Source organism: Canis lupus, chromosome 6, assembly GCF_011100685.1.
Source record: "Canis lupus familiaris isolate Mischka breed German Shepherd chromosome 6, alternate assembly UU_Cfam_GSD_1.0, whole genome shotgun sequence".
Classification (NCBI taxonomy): Eukaryota; Metazoa; Chordata; class Mammalia; order Carnivora; family Canidae; genus Canis; species Canis lupus.
In genome coordinates, this window is record NC_049227.1 from 21151122 (window position 1) to 21169168 (window position 18047).

The following is an 18047-nucleotide window of genomic DNA, read 5'->3' on the forward strand; positions in this document are numbered from 1 at the left end:
GTCCCGGGATCGAGTCCCACGTCGGGCTCCCGGCATGGAGCCTGCTTCTCCCTCATCCTGTGTCTCTGCCTCTCTCTCTCTCTCTCTGGTATGTCTATCATATGTCTATCTCTATGTCTATGTCTCTATGTTTATCATAAATAAATAAATAAATCTTTAAAAAAAAAAAAAAGAAAGAAAAAGAAAACAGTACATGCATTCTGACCCAGCAATTTCACATCTCTGAATCTACACTAGAGAAGGATTCACACATTTGTCCAAAGATGCTATATAAACATTTTCTTTTCACATTATTGTTTATTAACAAAAAAGGAAAAACCTAGAAGCACATCAATATGAATTTAACTTACTACCCTATGCTATAATAGGGTATAGTATTTTTATTAACAAAAAAAGGAAAAACCGGGATCCCTGGGTGGTGCAACGATTTAGTGCCTGCCTTTGGCCCAGGGCGCAATCCCGGAGTCTCGGGATCGAGTCCCACGTCGGGCTCCCTGCATGGAGCCTGCTTCTCCCTCTGCCTGTATCTCTGCCTCTCTCTCTCTCTGTGTGACTATCATAAATAAATAAAAATTTTTTAAAAAGGAAAAACCTAAAAGTACATCAATATGAATATAACTTACTACCTTATGCTATAATAGGGTATAGTATAATTCACCCTGTACTGAAATAGAATAGTATATAGCAAATAAAAAGAGAAAAGTAGAGCTTTGCAAATGCTGCTTTATGCCTTTCCTCTCCAAAGACCTATCCAGTTGTCTTTAAGCCATTTACTGAATAGTCTTTTCTCCCACCACTTGGATATGCTACCTTTGTAACATACTAAATCCTCATCTATTCTTGGATCTGTATTTTCACACTTTATTCCACACCATTGAACTATTGGTCTACCCCCCTGTCTATATTCTGCTGCTATAAATTTTGTTGTTTTATAATGTATTTTAATATATAATGAGCAGGTTATTTCTCATTACTCTTCTTCTAGAGAATGTCCCTGGTAATTGCTGCAAGTTTCAAGGGAAAAAAATGCTATTGAAATTTTGATTGAAATTGCATTGAATTTATAGATTTATTTAGTGAAAATTGACATCTCTACAATTTTGAGTCTTCCTATTCAAGTGCAAGGTTTGACACTCCATTGATTCAAATCTTCTTTTATGGCCCTCAATAGAGGTTTATAGTTTTATTCATATAGAGCCTTCACATTGCTTGTTAAGTTTATCCCTAGATATTTATGGCTATTGTCTCACAAGAATATGGAATTCGGTATTTCCAAAACTGAACTTTTAATCTACCTCCTCAAATCTGTTCCTTTGCCAGATCCTCCCCAGTGCAATTAGGACACCTGCACAATTTCCAGGAATCTGAGTCATTCCTGAATTCTCCTTCAACCCCCATCTAAGTCATGACCAAATCGAACTACACTTTCTCTAAAATATATCTCAACCCTTTTATCTCTCTCATCTACACTAGTTGTCTACAAGGAGACAACTCTCCTTGTCCAAGCCAAGCCACCATCTTAACTTACTGTAATAACTTGATAACTACTCTATGTCCTCTTTTCTTCTTCTGTTCTTTACACAGCAGCATCTTTTTTTAAGGATTTATTTATTTTGGAGAGAGAGGGAGAGCAAGCCTGGGGGGCAGGAGCAAAGGGAGAGGAAGAAGGAGTCTCAAGCAGATCCTGTGCTGAGTGTGGAGTCCAACATGTGACCCGATCTCACAACCCTGAGATCACGATGTGAGCCAATACCAAGAGTCAGGTGTTTAACCAACTGAGCTACCCAGCTGTCAAGGGGCATCTTTTTTAAAAGGCAAATTGACCAAATCACTCTCCTGCTTTAAAGCCTCCAATGGCTCTGCATTGCACTTAGATGAAATCCAACACCTTTAGTAAGGCCAACAAAGCCCTAAATGATCTGGCCCCTATCTATCAGTCACTTCGACCCTATATCCCACCACTATCCTTCTTGTTCATGACACCTGAGCCTCAGTGGACTTATCTCAGTTCTTCAAGTTATTGACTATGGTTAATTAGATCACTGTTTTTCTATTTCTTTACTTTCTCTACATAATAGAATTATAAATCTTAGTCTCATTGATTTGGACTTGGCCATGTGATTTGCTTTGGCCAACAGAATGTAAGTATATAGTGCAAACAGAGCCTTTAAATGGGCAGACATGGTTTGGCTCTTGGGATTTCTGCCATCTGGCAGGAGAGCACTCTGATTAGCTGCTGGTCCCAGACCAATAGACGAATGGAAGAGACCTGAGCCCACCCCATATACCAAGCTAGCACTCACCAACAATGAACACTCTTGAGCAGAACAATAGATATTTATTGCTTTAGGCCACTAAGATTTGGGCCAGCATTCATTACAGCAATAACTCACTAATGCACTAGTTCTTTTCTACCTCAGGGACTTTGTTGAATGTATACCTACTTCTCTAGACTGTGAATTTTAGAAGTGTTAAATCTATGTCTAATCTGTGTACCTCTGTATGGCTAAAGCCTAGCATAATATTAGTTATGTGGTAGTGTCTAAATAAGTATTCATGAGGTAAGTTACTGGTATGGTAAATACTACCTTTGATTTTATTAAACTTTGTAATGCTGTTTAGGTATATTATTGTTTTTATCTATTCTGTTATTAGTTATTTCACTAAGCTCTTATTGCTCCTAATTATTTTCCAGTTGATTCTTTTGGGTTGTCTGTAACTAAAAGCATATTGTCTGTGGTAGTAGCCTGTTAAACTGTGGTCCTGACAAACCATGCCTCTTGCTATTCACACCCTTGTGTAGCCCCTTGCCCTTGATTCTGCACTGGGCCTGTGACTTCCTTTTAATCAACAGAAGCCTAGAAGGTTCTATTTTTGTGCCTCTGTCAGTCTGCATATACCCTGTTAGAAGTCTGGTTCACCTGATGGAGGGACCACATGGAAAGGCCATATAAAGAGAGAGGAGAGAGAAACACTCTGATTGGCAGAATCATAACCAAACAAAAATGGTTGTTGTCTTAAGCCACAGAGCCTTGGGGTAGTTTGTCAGGTTGTTACATATCAATAAATAACTGAAACATCTGCAAATTACAACTTTGAGCGAAAAAAAAATAAGAGAGAGAAAGACAAACCAGGAAACAGATTCTTAGTGACAGAGAACAAAGTGATGGTTATCAGAGGGGAGGTGTTAGGGTGATGGGTGAAATAGGTGATGGGGATTAAGGAGTACGCTTGTTGTGATGAGCACTGGGTGTTGTATCAAGGTGTTGAATCACTAAATTGTATATCCAAAATGAACATAACACCGTATGTTAACTAACTAGAATTTAAATAAAAACTTTTAAAAATAAAATAAAATAGATTTGAATTTAAAAACAATAACTTTTGTCCCCAGTTGAAACTGTTATGTTACTTTATACTCCTGTCTAAATGTGTTGGCTGGGGGCCCCTGGGTGGCTCAGGCAGATAAGCATCTGATTCTTGATTTCAGCTCCAGTCAAGATCTTGGGGTTATGGGATTGAGCCCCACATCGGGGAGCCTGCTTGAGATTCCCTTTCTTCCTCTCCCACTGTCCCTCCCGGCCTTGGACACCTCCTCCTCAAATGAATAAATAAATCTTTTAAAAATAAGTAAGCAAATGTGTTGGCTGATTCTTTGATTCCATTTTGTGATCCATCTGAAAAACAATCTTAATTTGCTGAGGAAAGTAAAATTTAGAGGAAAGGTATCAAAATATTCATATTGGTTATTTCCTGAGCATGGCATTATGGGAGGAAAGACTTCCAATTTCCATTGTATTTTTTGTTACTTTAAACTTCTATACATAATGTTCACTGCTTATATACTAAAAATATATTAATAATAGTGATTGTAGGTGTCATTTTATGCCTCACTTTCATGTTTTACTGCAAAGTAAAATGGCTTTTCTTACTATCTGTATAAATGTGTATGGATTTTACATATTTTGCCATGTTAGGTACATGTCCATTTTTGTAATGTAACCAAATATTTAAAATCGGCATTGGACTTTGAAATTTATTAAATATGTTTTTGCATTTTTCTAAATTAAATGGTTTTCCCCCTTGATTTATTAACATGGTAATTTATGTAACCTAATATTGAATCATTCTTGCATAACTGATTCTTTTGGTAAAAGAACATTCCTCTTAATCCTGTAGAGGGTCTGCTACAGGAGGATTCCATGAGGAAGGGTTAGGGGCTGAGAAAGAAGTAAATCAGTTTCCCTAGTCCCTTCCAGATGACCCAACAGATAAGGAGTCTTTGTGCCCAAAATGCAGCCACTTTCTCCATTCTTTAAACTCAATCGTCCTGCATATTCTCACACTAGATCCCCTGTGATCCTAAACTACTTTGAGCCACACTGATTTTCAGTTGTGCCAAAATAATCACACTAATCAATCTAGATAACCAAATAATTGAGGCAAACAGCATGAAAGAGAGGTAGGAGGCTGAATAAAGGAGGAACCAACACCAAGTGAAGTAAAGTTAACACAAGAACCAGAAGAGAACTCTGAAGTAAGTATATAGGTAATGTACTAAGAGATATTTAAAAGTTGGTATCACATTCTTAAGTCAAAATTAGGCTGCCAACAATAAAAATAAGCAGAATTCTTGGAAATTTAAATAATGGTTTGCTAAAATTAAAAACCTGGCATAAAAGCTGAATAGCAGGACAAATACATATGAAGACCAACTTAGGATCTGGAAAATTAAAATAGTTTATCCTCCAGAAAGCAGTGCTAAAGTAAAAGTAAGGATTTTTCTATACCTGACACTGTCTCCCTCCATCCAATGCAGCTCTGGAAAATCTGGAAGCAATCTGATGAGTGGGATGAGAGGAGAAGCCTGAACCAGGAAAAAGAGAAGTAGATCCCCACCTTCTCCTTCCCCAATGTGGACTACCAGCCCAAGCATACCCTAGAAGCAGGAAGACAGAGGCTTTTCTTTTCCTTGTAAAAATCTTTAACCTGAGTTTGAAGTATTACATGGGCTATATTTGCTAAAATAAGACTTTTCTATGGCTTGAGATGAGTGGAGACCTGATTAACAATGACCTGGAAAGTCATGGGGCTTCCCTGGGATTTCTCTCAAGGCTATGGAATGGATTTGAACAGACAGTGGAAAACAAAAATAAAAGCACTGAGTGATTATCCCTACAGTCCTACTGGTTCCACTGAATGCCTCCATGTGGTCCTCAAGCTATAGAGTACATCAGACACTCTGTGGAGCTTGTTAAAAATGGAACTGGAGGCCCCAAACCTCAGAGAGTTGGCCCCTCCCTCCGGGTGGGGGTCCCAGCAATCAGCATTTTAAACAAGGTCCTCCCCCAAATGATTCTGATTAAGTTAACCGGCTTGCCACACATTAAGTAATACTCTTCAAACCCACTGCTCAACGGACGATCACTTTCCTCTGTGCCTTAATGTAAGCTTTTCATTTCTCTTAAAAGTCTCTATTTTCCCTTCAACAGCCTCAAGTGCCATTTCTTTGCAAAGCCCTCTTGGATTCCTTTCTGAACTCCCATTTTCTTCCCTTCCTTGGGGCACTTGTAGCCTCCTCCAAATTTTAGCATTACAGTTAAAAGCACAGGCTTTGGAGTAAAACAGACTGGGGGTTCAGGTCCCAGCTTGGCCACTTATTAGCGGTTTGACCTTCACCAAATTGCTTAACCTCCCTAAGCTTCATTTTGCTCACCTGTAAAATGAGAATAGTACAGGTAGAATTATATAATATCTGGAATTTCCTTTTCTTCTAATCTATATAGGGGTAGTGAGGGAGGATATGAATAAATCAAAACAATTATTAGCCATAGGTTGCTAATGGTCGAAGTTGGTGACAGGTGCCTAGGGGTTCATTATATTATTGTGTCTTTTTGTGCATGCTTGAAATATCCATCATAAAAAGAAAAATTAATTTAAAAACATGAATGCCCCACCAGGAAAACACCATCTAATGAAAAGGAACTGTTGGGGATCCCTGGGTGGCTCAGCGGTTTAGCGCCTGCCTTTGGCCCAGGGCATGATCCTGGAGTCCCAGGATCAAGTCCCACATCAGGCTCCCTGAATGGGGCCTGCTTCTCCCTCTGCCGGTGTCTCTGCCTCTCTCTCTCTCTGTGTCTCTCATGAATAAATAAAATCTTAAAAAAAAAAAAAAAAGAAAGAAAGAAAAGGAACTGTTGATAACCCACGAGAAAGACATAAATAGGCAAATGATTTTAAATGTTTGGTCTTTCTAATAGTTTTTCATGTAAATGCTATAAAGACGGTATCTCTTAAGTGATGACCAAATGATATTAAATAGTGGATATTAAGTACCTATCACAGTATCTACTGCCTAATTCTCAATAGCTTATTTTCATTTCTTCTTTATATTAAGGCAATTTCTGTATATGTCTTCCCTCCTCTCCCTGTGCTACATTGTGAACGACTCAGAGAAGAAACTGTTCCAGTCTTGAAAGTGCCCACAGTGCCTTGTACATGTACTTGGCCCAAACTAGGTACTCAGTAAATATTTGTAGAACAGGTCTTATTTATTTAACAAACATTTGCACGGCACATCCTGTGTGATTGGCACTATTCTAAGCACTTTACAAATATAAATCTGTTTAATCAAAGACTAGCCCAATGAGGCCCTCTGTCTTAAAGATGAAAAGCCAGAAAAAGCAAGATGAGTAGCATGTCCAGGATAACACAAAAGGAAGTGGCAGGGTTAAGATCTGAACTTGGGCATGCACTAGTCCCCAGGCCTGATAATTGCTGTGCTGTTCCTTATGAATGATGTCCTCACCCCCACCCCCACCTCCTGCTGAGGGAGCTGAAACCAGCCCACCTTGTGAATAAGAGCAGTGATTTGTCTTCAACTGAGTGCAGCCTCTGGCAAGGAGTTTCTATCCAAGAACCCCTGAAATGGCAAGTGCCAAAGCACAGCAAGGTAGGAGGATGTAGAATCCCAAGAGATGGAAAGAGAACATTACATACAACAAATCCAAAGAACCCAGAGGTAAGAACTGAGGTCAGGGTTGCAGAACAGGTTAAGAGTTGAAGCCAGAGAGAAGGAAGGGAAAAGAAAGCAAATGCTAGGGTAAAGAAATCAGGAAAGAAGAAGAGGAAGGAGAAAGTGGGGGAGGGGAAGAAGGATGGGGAGGAGGAGGAAAAGAACAAGAACAGGAGGTAGGGAGGAAAGTCAGCAAGCATGTGACCATTTTTTTTTTCAACACAGGGCCTGAACCCAGGATTCCAAGATCAAGACCTTGAGCTAAGATCAAGAGTTGAACACTCAACCGATTGAGCCACCCTGGCCCCCCTAAGGGTGTGACCATACACATCCAACCATACACACACCCACAGAGTGTAGAGCATATACAACCAACTCATATAACCATGGGGGCCACTGCATACAACTTCTCCCCAGATCCACCTCCAGTGGCATCACACTGGTGGCCTGAACTCAGTCACAGAGAGAGTATTTACACCAGGGAAATCGGCAAATGTTATAAATCAGAGCTTTTAAATTCTTTTAGCAAGCTGTCAAATATTTTCCAGCATACCATTGGTTTAATTGGTTTTATCCCAGGTGATCATCTAGTCTTAACCATCAAAATTTTGAGTTGTTTGTTTTTTTGTTTTTGTTTTTTGTTTTTTGTTTTTTTTTTTTTTGGTCAGCAGGTTCATTGTGCTTTGGTAGAACACGTTTGCTCACATGGCCAGGAGAAGAGAGCAATGAATGAATGCATGCATGAATGAATTTTCCTGAAGGGATTCCTGATAGGAACTCCTAAAGGAGAGGCATTATAAGCAATTTTGGTAATTGCAGCTTTTCAGGTGGCAAACGAAAGAGGCATCCCCTACAGACTGCAGTCAAGAACTCAAGCATCATTATTCAATCATAGACATCGCTCTATGAAGCACAGTAAATAGACATTTCCAGGGGATTTGGCAACAAGCCAAGTTTTTGCAACATCCTTCCCCTTTCATCAAAGAGAGTAGGTGAGTTCATGATGTGCATTACTCCACCAAAATAACCTCATGAACAAACATGGATGGAACTGCCCCAGCAGATGAAGGCTGTCCTGTTGCTCCAGGATCAAATACACAAACAGCAAACTGGCACATCTCAGACCTCGACTGTCTCCAACAGAACCATCTCAGCTGGATAAATCAAGGCATGTATTACTAATTTTTAATATCTTTAACAGGAAGTTTTAGTTTGGTACAAAGGTGCTATGCTAAGGTGGGATTACAAATTAGCTAAAGTGGGAATACAAGTTATCTATGAGACCTAACAACATACTTTCTGAATCTTAACCTGTTGTATAACCATGTTGTCAGGCCAGGAATGTTGAAAAAATGTAAACTGAAGAAGGATATGCTTTAAAAAAAAAAAAAAGCCAAGCAACCTGCATTGATTCTTCAGCTCATTTTGAATTCTCTAGGTCTATATTTGGAGAAGTCAATGTATAACCTAGCTAAATATTTTTAATAGATACTTTAGAAAGCTTGAGAAAATGTGATTGTGTCCTTTAAGAAAATCTGTTATCAGAGTAGCAAGGTAATAAAACAGCTGGAGCTAGAACCTGTTTTCACTACAGGTCCTGGCACCTAACAGGTGGTTGGTAAACACCTTGGTGTTGAGTAGAGGCAGCGGAGTTGTAGGACGAAAGGCATGGAGGGGCACCTGGATGGCTCAGTCAGTTAAGCATCTGCCTTCAGCTCAGGTTATGATCTCAGGAGTCCTGGGATGGAGCCCCACATCAGGTTCCCTGTTCAGTGGGGAGTCCCCTCTCCTTTTGCCCCTCCCTCATTGATTCTCTCTCCCTCCCCCCTCTCAAATAAGTAAATAAAATATTTTTTAAAAGGAAGAAGAAAGGCATGAAGCTTATAGGAAATGCTTCTCCTTTTCCAGCTTATGTCAAGCTGCTGAAAAAGAAAAGTTGATTAGTGAGGAATCAGAGGTCCTCCTTCTTGGAAAGAAGTCTCAGAGAAAGTAAAGCAAGCAGGATGCCAGAGGCAATAAACAGTAATTAGAAAATTAGGAAGCTGGGGATCCCTGGGTGATTCAGCAGTTTAGTGCCTGCCTTCAGCCCAGGGTGTGGTCCTGAGGTCCTGGGATCAAGTCCCACATTGGGCTCCCTGCATGGAGCCTGCTTCTCCCTCTGCCTGTGTCTCTGCCTCTCTCTCTCTCTCTCTCTCTCTCAAACTCTCTCTCTCTGTGTCTCTCATGAATAAATAAATAAAATCTAAAAAAAAAAAAAAGAAAGAAAATTAGGAAGCAAGAGAATCCCTTCTCACCAACGAATGAAAACAGGGCATCAGAGTTTTCTCAGGAAATAAGAAGACTTATTACAGAAGTCTTCTGTAAGTGTTTATGACTTCACAGATGATCTGAAGTTCAAACCACAGGAGCTAAGCACAATCTCGTAGGCTTTCAGATTTTGAAACTTATCCTTCTTTTGAGTCCTAACAGTATAATAAGGATTAAATTAAATTTTATTAAGAACAGCTAAACTGTATAAAGAAAAATGCTAAACCATATCAAGTTGTTCCTATTATTTAAATTTTTGCTTTAAAAATAATTTAAGTGTTAATATTCATGATCAGGTAATTATTATTAATTCTACTTAGAATTCTTCTAGTATAATTGACCAGGTAGGGTTTGAGGTAGAGACCTAAGAGCCTCGACCTTTTCTGAGAACTGCCTTTTCCCTTCTGGACATCAGCTCAAGTGACTTTCCTATGTGGCCCTGGTTCACAGCATGGTTGACTAGGTCAGTATAGACAGAGGCTCAGGCTGAGACAAATCTCTTTCTCTCTCTGGGGAATGTGAAGCTGGGATGCTAGGGATAGAGGCTAGGAACTATGGGAAGCTGTTTGAATGCTGGACATGTAACTTGGGAGTTCCTGGTCATCCAAGGACTGTAAAAGCAGACGACCCAGTCTCTTGAAAAAGTATGAAGCATATATACTGACCAAAAAATAGTGGGAATATGTGAGAGGTGCTATGCGGACCCTCAGTAGATAGTGGTTTCTTTCCATTAAAGTGATAGTTCCCTCCACCTAGAATATGTGGATGTCTGGCTCCTAGACTGACTTGATTCTTACTTAAGACCTCCAAGCTCTAAAAACAAAGATCTTTAAAAAAAAAATACCTGGAGTACTTCATGCTCATCCAGTATCCATTTCAAAAGATGGAGCAAGACTGGCTGGTGGCACTGGGTCTGCTGACTGTCTTGCTGTGACATAGGAGAACTGGAGCAAATAACATGAAGGGACACGAACTGGGGAGTGGAGGATCTTTATAAGCCTTATCAAATGTAATATTTACCAATAATCCTATTCCCATTCTACAGTAAGCACTCAAAAAGTATTAGTTATTAAGAGTAATGTCTGCTTATCAGCCTCCCCCTGGCATACATGGCATTCCTCACTTCAAATCAGATTCATACCTTTACTCATTTCTTTTCTCACTCCAAAAACACTTATAATAACAGTGCTATGAGTATGTAGAGATCCCCCTTTGGGTAAGGGAAGGCCCAGATAAAGAGGTGACTCAGAGAAATGAAGAAATGAGGAGGGGTGTTGTCAGCAGAGAGAACAATGTAGATAACAGCCAGAATGGAGGAGGAGTTATGACACTTTCTAGGGAACAAGTAGTTCATTTTTAAGACATAAATTCAGGGCATATTTCTCTTAGGATCAGAACAATCCAGTGGTTTTTCCATTTCCCTCAGGATAACAAAGTAGTTACAATGAATGGTTTACAAGACTCTATGTGATCTGCCTCAACTCACTCCCCCTCCCTCTCCCCCTCTGTTCCAGCCATACTAGCTTTCTTATGGATCCTTGCTATCACCCCAAGGCCCTTTCACTTACTGTCTCCTCCTCTAGATATCCACATGGCTTGCTCCCTCACCTCCTTCAAGTCTAGGTTCAAATATCACCTCTTCAGTGAGGTATTCCTTGAAGGCCCTCCCCTGTCACTCTCTACTCCTGTCTTGCTTTCTCTCCACTGTAGTTACTGCCTCTGATACACACCACCTCCAATTAGAATGAAGCTCTATGAGGTCAAGGATTTTGTTTCTGTTCACTGCTATATTCTTAGTGTCAAGAAAGGACAGTGCTGGGCACTTTAAAAGTGTTTAAAAGTGAATAAATGGATGTGGTTGCTCCCAAAATGGCTAAAACAAAAGGGAAGTTGTCAAGAACCAGATCACATGGAGTCCTGTGTGCTAAGATAAGGATACCGAACCCAAGCCTAAATCCTTCACGAATGATGTCAGCATGGTGTGGTCTGACCAGATTCATATTTAAGAATAATCTCTGGCTGAAATGAAGAATTGAGATTCAGGGGGCCTAGAATGAGAAGCAAGACCACTTCAGAGACTAAAGCTGTGAACTCTGTGAGAATTTATGAAGGTCTACTGAAGACTGTGACTGGGGGGAATGGAGCAAAAGGAATAGAGTAATGAGCATCCAAACTAAAAACCTGTAGGACACAATGAGTGACTGGTTGACAATAGCAAATAACTAAGAGGGGATATATGTCTTGAATGACTCCTTGGCTTCTGTCCTGAACTGGACCAACAGCCGTACTATCAAGTTAGGGAAGATGAGTGACAGTTTGAGGAGAAAGCAGTGAGTTCAGTTTTGTAAATATTGAATTTTACAAACTGATAAAGATGTCCACAAGTGTCAAGACACAGAGGTTTGATGTTCAGTAAAGATCTGGGCTAGACCAAAGAGTCTCATCACATAAATGGTAGTTGCAGGAGACCCAGCTGAAATTGTAGGTCATGGAATTTTAATGGAAGGCTTGCTGCAGCATCCTGTAGTTGGGGGTAAGAGATAGTAGGGAGTACTCACATTGATAGGCATGTAGGTGGGAAACAGATTTTACTCTCTTGCCACGTAGCAGTTTGAATAAGCCATCCCAATATAATCCCATGTGGTGGCTGATCCTGTACAATAATTAGGGATAGCACTATTGTTCACCTACACTAGGGGTGAATTTAGTCTTGTGGGCTAGCCTAGGAACCTAATCACCTCCTATTGTTTCCCTGGGAAAATGTATATCCCATTCACAAACCAAAGACTGCTGATATTATAAGGTAAGAAACCTCCATATCATTCCAGCTGTGTATCATGAATTATTCCACCTAAAAAACAACTGTTCCAGAAAATGGAAGTAAAGTTATGTTGCTGGCTCCTAAATAAGTTGTCGGTGCTGAGGAGCATAGGTCACCTGTCATACTTCAAGCTCTGAGATAGAAGGAATCCTTGAAGGGAAGAGTAAGGGGAAAAGAGAAATCCCAAGACAACATAACAGGAGTTTGGGGAAACGAACATCTGAGAATGCACTATAAAACTTGGCAAATATATTACACACCATCCATGGAATTCAGAGTGAAGGAATTTCAATAAAATAACTGGCTGCTCTAGTCAGGATTCTTTGGGCTGTAGTTAACAGAAACTCAAGGTGACTTAGGTAAAAATAATACTACTAATAATAAAATTAATTAATCAATTCTTAAAAATTTGAAGGAGGGAGCGCTATTGGCTCAAATGTCTGTAAGGTCAAGGGGTAGTGACTACAGCTTTAGACACAACTGGGTTCAGGGGCTCAGGTGATAACTACCCGATTCAGTTTCATTTCTTCCCATCTCTTGACTATGCTTTTCCATACGTTGGCTGCTTTATCAAGCAAGTTGACCTTCATCTAAGGAAGATGGCTGATACCAGTTTTAGGTTTAGCTTTTATCCTCCCAACAATAGTAATGGAAAGAGGATGCTCTTTTCCAATTACTCCAACAAAGGGAGTGATCACAACTGATTGGATGAGCTTGGGTCATGTGTCACCCCTAAACACGACAGCCAAAAGTGAATGGAACCCCCATTACCCACAGCTGGGTCACAGGCTACCTGGAACACAATCAGACTTAGTGTAGGAGAACAGAGTGATTCCCCAGAGAAAATAATAAATTCTGTCACCAGAAGGAGAAATATATGCTGGCAGCAAGAACAGCAAATGTCTCAGGGGAACCTGGTTGGGAAAAACCTTCCTTAGGGGCTTCTTTTCTTCAGAAGTCTCCTTCAGGGCTGATACAAAGATGTTTACAGCTCTAGTGAACTGGGGGAGATGGAAAAGATTGTGCATAAAGTGTGGTGAGGATGAATGTTGACTGAGGCATATCTCACACCTGTGAATGCATCAGCAGAGACTTCTCTGCTCCACCCACCTTCTTCTGCTACCTTCTTATGCGACAAGCTGATTTTAATAACCAGTCTTCTTCAGTGTCCAGGGTCATTTGATCTCTGATACTATTTGGCAGAATGATTGAGAAGGAGAAAAAAGAAAATTAAGTTCAGCAATTCTTGAGATTGAGGTGAGGATGAAACAGAGTACTTCTGAAGCTTGTGGATGTGCTTTGACATAGACTACCCCCTTCCCCTGCCCCTCACTGCAGTTTCATAATGGGTGTGGCCTTAGAGTATGACCTTTAGGTTACAATTCTAAGAAGAGAGAAATTACTATACTACACGCAGAGAGGTTGAATGAGAGGACTTGCCATATCCCCTCTTATATGTATCAGGGAGAGGGGCATGGGTTGGGGGAAAAAGGGCCTGGGATGGACCCAGCTAAGATACCAGTCAAGCAACCAGTATCAGCAGTTGGTTGAATAAAGCAGGAGGTGGAGCAGCAGTCCCCACTCTGGAGCTGCAGAGGTCAGAGGCAGGTAGAACATAAGAGAGGGACAGAGTCCTAACTAGTGACTAGAATACCAAGAGAAGGCAAATTGGAAGTATAAATCTGCTGCATGCGGCAACAGAGGCCCCAGGGTCCAGAACCCAGTTGTTTTAACAGCAATGCTAAGGCTAGGCGGGGAAAGTGAGAGCCAATTTCTGGAGGTAATTCAGGCTCAAAAACAACAGAAATTAAAGAGGGAAAAAATGCACAACAGAAGCCAAGTAGGTACATAGTTGGTCCAAATTGATTCATTTAGGTAATACATGGGACTCTGGAGTAGGTCCAAGGTCATGAAGCTTGGATGTTGCTCTATATATCTTAAAGAAGTAACCTTCTAAGTTCAATATCTGATACCAACCAATAATATGTTAAAAAACCTTAAGTCCTACTCTTCTGGGGCCACCTTTAGCCTGGTGTTGAAACAGTGTTTTTCAGTGAATTCTCTATTAAACTTGTTTCTTGACTTATGACCTGTCAACAAAGTGGGCTGTTGCTCCTAAAATATGGATCCAGCTTTTCTAAGGCCCACATCTTGGCTGGGCACTCCTTTGGGAAAGGTTCCTCTCTTGATGGATATTTTTCTGCTGAAATAGATCATCAGGTCTTTCAGTCTGTGTTCTTGTCATGCCTGAAGCATTTATACCTTGGTTAGGCCTTTCATTATAATCAGCTGCCCTTAGTTTGCTATTCCCTGCAAGGGCTCTGCCTAAATCACCTACGCATTAGAACAATTGCCCTTTTAGCTGTGGATCAAGTTATCTTTGGGGTGCCCTATGTAAATGAGAACACTTCAAAATGCTAATATATAATGAGCCAAAAGTTGACTGGCAGAGTAATAATACTACTATTATGAGTGGACTGTTGAGAAGGCCAAATAAGATCAAGAAAGAACATGGCTGGGAAAAAGAAGTGAGCTGACCAGAAGCAGGGACAGAAAATGAACAAAGAAACACAGGCAGGTAATGACTGACAATGGAGTTGGAGGTGATGTTAGGCTGGAAGTGAAAGGGAAAAAGACTAATTTTTTGGTAACTGTCATGACAGCTGCATAACAGAAAACAGTGTAAGACTTGGAAGTCTCTAGAGGAAAAAAAAAGTGAATCTTAATAGAGTAACTGATAGGATTAAGCCCTTGAAAAATGGTGTGTATGAGAAAGGCAAGTAGTACAGACACAAAGGGGAAAAACAGGGGCATCTGGGTGGCTAAGTCGGTTAAGCATCTGACTCTTGGTTTCAACTCAGGTCATGATCTCAAGGTCATGATCTTAGGGTTGTGAGATGGAGCCCAGAGTCAGGCCCCCCACCCTCACCCCTGTCAGGCTCAGCAGGAGTCTGCTTAAGATTCTTTCCCTCTCCCCCTGCCCCTCCCCCCACTCACACTCACTCCTTCTCACCCTAAAATAAACAAATCTTAAAAGAAAATTTAAAATAACGACAATAAAATTTTTCAAGAAAAGAAATCTAATGAGATTTTGGCTGTTTGGTGAACAATACTGGCTATAGTGATATAAATAGTGATACCATGACATAAGAAGGATGGGAGATAGGTAGTAGAAGTGAGCTAAATCCTCAACCATTTTTCAGGATGTAATTAGATAATATCTAAAGGGTGTTACATCGAGGAATAGGTAAAGGAGCTTATTATTTAGAAAATAGCTCAAAAAGTCAAAAATGGTCGCCTCCAGAGAACAGGAAAGGAGGTGGAGCAGGAGACTGCTGCTTCTCCTCACAAGCCCTTTGGTGCTATTTAATTATTTTTAGTTAGCATGAGACTTAGTGTCAGAAGAAGTTTTACTTAGTATCTGCCCTGTGCTAGGAATTTTATACATATTAAAACCTCACTCAAAACATCACAACAAGAACAAATATTTCTCTGGTGCTTACTGTGTGCCAGGTATTAAGTACTTTACATTTGTTGACCTACTCAATCTTTGCAACAACTTTATAAGTGGTTAATCTTATTTTCCTCCTTTAACAGAGGAGGAAATTGATGCACAGAGGGCAAGAAACTTGCCTGAGATCACACAGCTAGGATGGTGGTGCTGGGATCTGTGCCCAGGTAGCCCAGCTCCTAACCTTGACATCCTATGTGCCCTCTAACAAAGCCAAGGCACAGATATCTCAACTTGGGAGATGAGGGAATGTGGGAAAGACAAAGCCACTCTTCTAAGATCACACAGACAATATGTCGTGGGACCTGGTTTGATTACAAGTTGGACTCTCTGTGGCATCATGCAAACCTGCGTTTAAACAAATGAGCTATTCAAGAACATGGCTATTGTTCCCCACTGCTATTTAGCATAGTGCTGGAAGTTCTAGCCAGTACAATAAGTTAAGAAAATTTAAAATAGACTAATCAAACAAGAAATAAAATGGTCTATGTGTGCAGATGACATGATGCTCTATATAGAAAATTTCAAGGAATACACACACATGCACACATATGTGCACACACACACAAAACCCAAAAACCCATTTAGAGCTAATACATGAGTTCAGTAAGGTCATAGCATATAAGACAAACATACAAAAATCATTTATATTTCTAGGTACTCACAATGAACACATGGAAACCAAATTTCAAAATATAATACCATTTACAATTGCTCAAAAAAATGAAATATGTAGAACTCTAAATCTAAAAATAGTATGTTCAGGAATTATATCCTGAAAACTATGAAGTCAAAGACCTAAAAAGCAGAGAGACATACCATGTACATGAATTAGAAGACTATAATATAAAAATGTCAGTTCTCCCCCAAAGTGATACATAAGTTTGACATAATTCCTGTTTGGTCTTTTGTGTTGTCTGTTTTACTAAATCTGGCAATTGTGGTAACAACCATGGTGTCTGCCCTCATGGAGTTTATAATCTAGTTGAAGGAGAAAACAAAAAGTCTTTAAGCAACAAAATAATAAATAAAGGAACAATGGTTCTATAATAAAGAATATAGGAGACAGATTCTAGACAAGGATAGACAGAGAATGCCTCTCTGGCATGGTGACATGCAGAGACATGAGGTGTAAGGAGTCTAAAAAGACTCAAGTAAGGATAATCAAGGAAAAGAACATACAGAGCAAGGGCTCAGATGTGGGGGATGAGTTTGGAGTGTTCCAAGAATTAGAAGGAGGGCAGGGCAGCTGGAGCAAAGTGAGCAAGACAGAAGTCTGGAGAGAAAAGTAGGAGCCAAATCCCACAGGATCCTGAGGAGACCCAATAAAGTATCTCACACTTGCGAAACAATTGAGGGGAAATAAAATGATCTGATTCACCTTTTGTTTTTTTTTTTTTTTTTTTTTTTTTTTTTTTTTTTTTAAAGATTTTATTTATTTATTCATGATAGTCACAGAGAGAGAGAGGCAGAGAGACACAGGCAGAGGGAGAAGCAGTTTCCATGCACCGGGAGCCCGACGTGGGATTCGATCCCGGGTCTCCAGGATCGCGCCCTGGGCCAAAGGCAGGCGCCAAACCGCTGCGCCACCCAGGGATCCCTGATTCACCTTTTGAAAGAAGGAGAGAACGCTTTGCTTGAGCATCTGCCTTCAGCTCAGATCATGATCCCAGCATCCTGCATTTGAGTCCTGCATCAGACTCTCTGCTCAGCAGAAGCCTGCTTCTCCCTCTTCTGTTCCCCCTTCTTGTGCCCTCTCTCTCTCTCTCTCTCTCTCTGTCAAATAAATAAATAAAATCTTAAGAAAAAAATGTTCATGTCCAAAACCCAGGAATTTAACTGCTGGGTATAGTCTGGAGAGAAACTTCTCTTGCTTGTGTACAAGGAATCATATACAAGGATATTTCCCATTGGTAACAGGGAAAAAAGGAACTATTTAAATGTCTATTATCAGGGAGTAGATAAATTAAAAAATGGTATAGTCATACTATAGAATACCATCCAGCAGTTAAAAATCAATAAACTAGATCAATGTATACTATCCTGAAGAGATCTCAAATACACAAAGTTGACTAAAAAAGGCAAATTTGCAAAATGATACATAAAGTATGATGTCACAGACTGAGAGACATGATTTTTAGAAGTGTGGATTCTGGGACTAGTGCAGAAAGGAGAGGGGATATATTTGAGACTAGAGCAATCTTCAATCTTCAGTCCAAACTCAACATCTTGTTTAAACTCTCCTCACTTCTGACACCATTCTTACCACTGCCTTCCTATTTTCCCTTCCAACGCATTCCTTATCTCCCTCCCTCTCTCCTAGAATCCCCTAATCTAGGTTCAAGAGTGGGTTTCAGAGAAACTATAAATCTCCTAACATCATAAGTAAAATT

The 18047-nt window shown here is 40.1% G+C and overlaps 1 long non-coding RNA gene across 3 annotated transcripts in view; it reads right to left on the reverse strand.

Moving 5' to 3' along the window:
• Positions 1 to 511: 511 nt before the first annotated feature.
• The window catches only part of LOC111096268, a 46714-nt gene continuing 29178 nt past the window's right edge, over positions 512 to 18047 (reverse strand). For all 3 annotated transcript variants that reach the window (XR_005360784.1, XR_005360782.1, XR_005360785.1), the window contains one exon: positions 512 to 553. This is a non-coding gene — a long non-coding RNA (uncharacterized LOC111096268). The remainder of the gene's footprint in view (positions 554 to 18047) is intronic.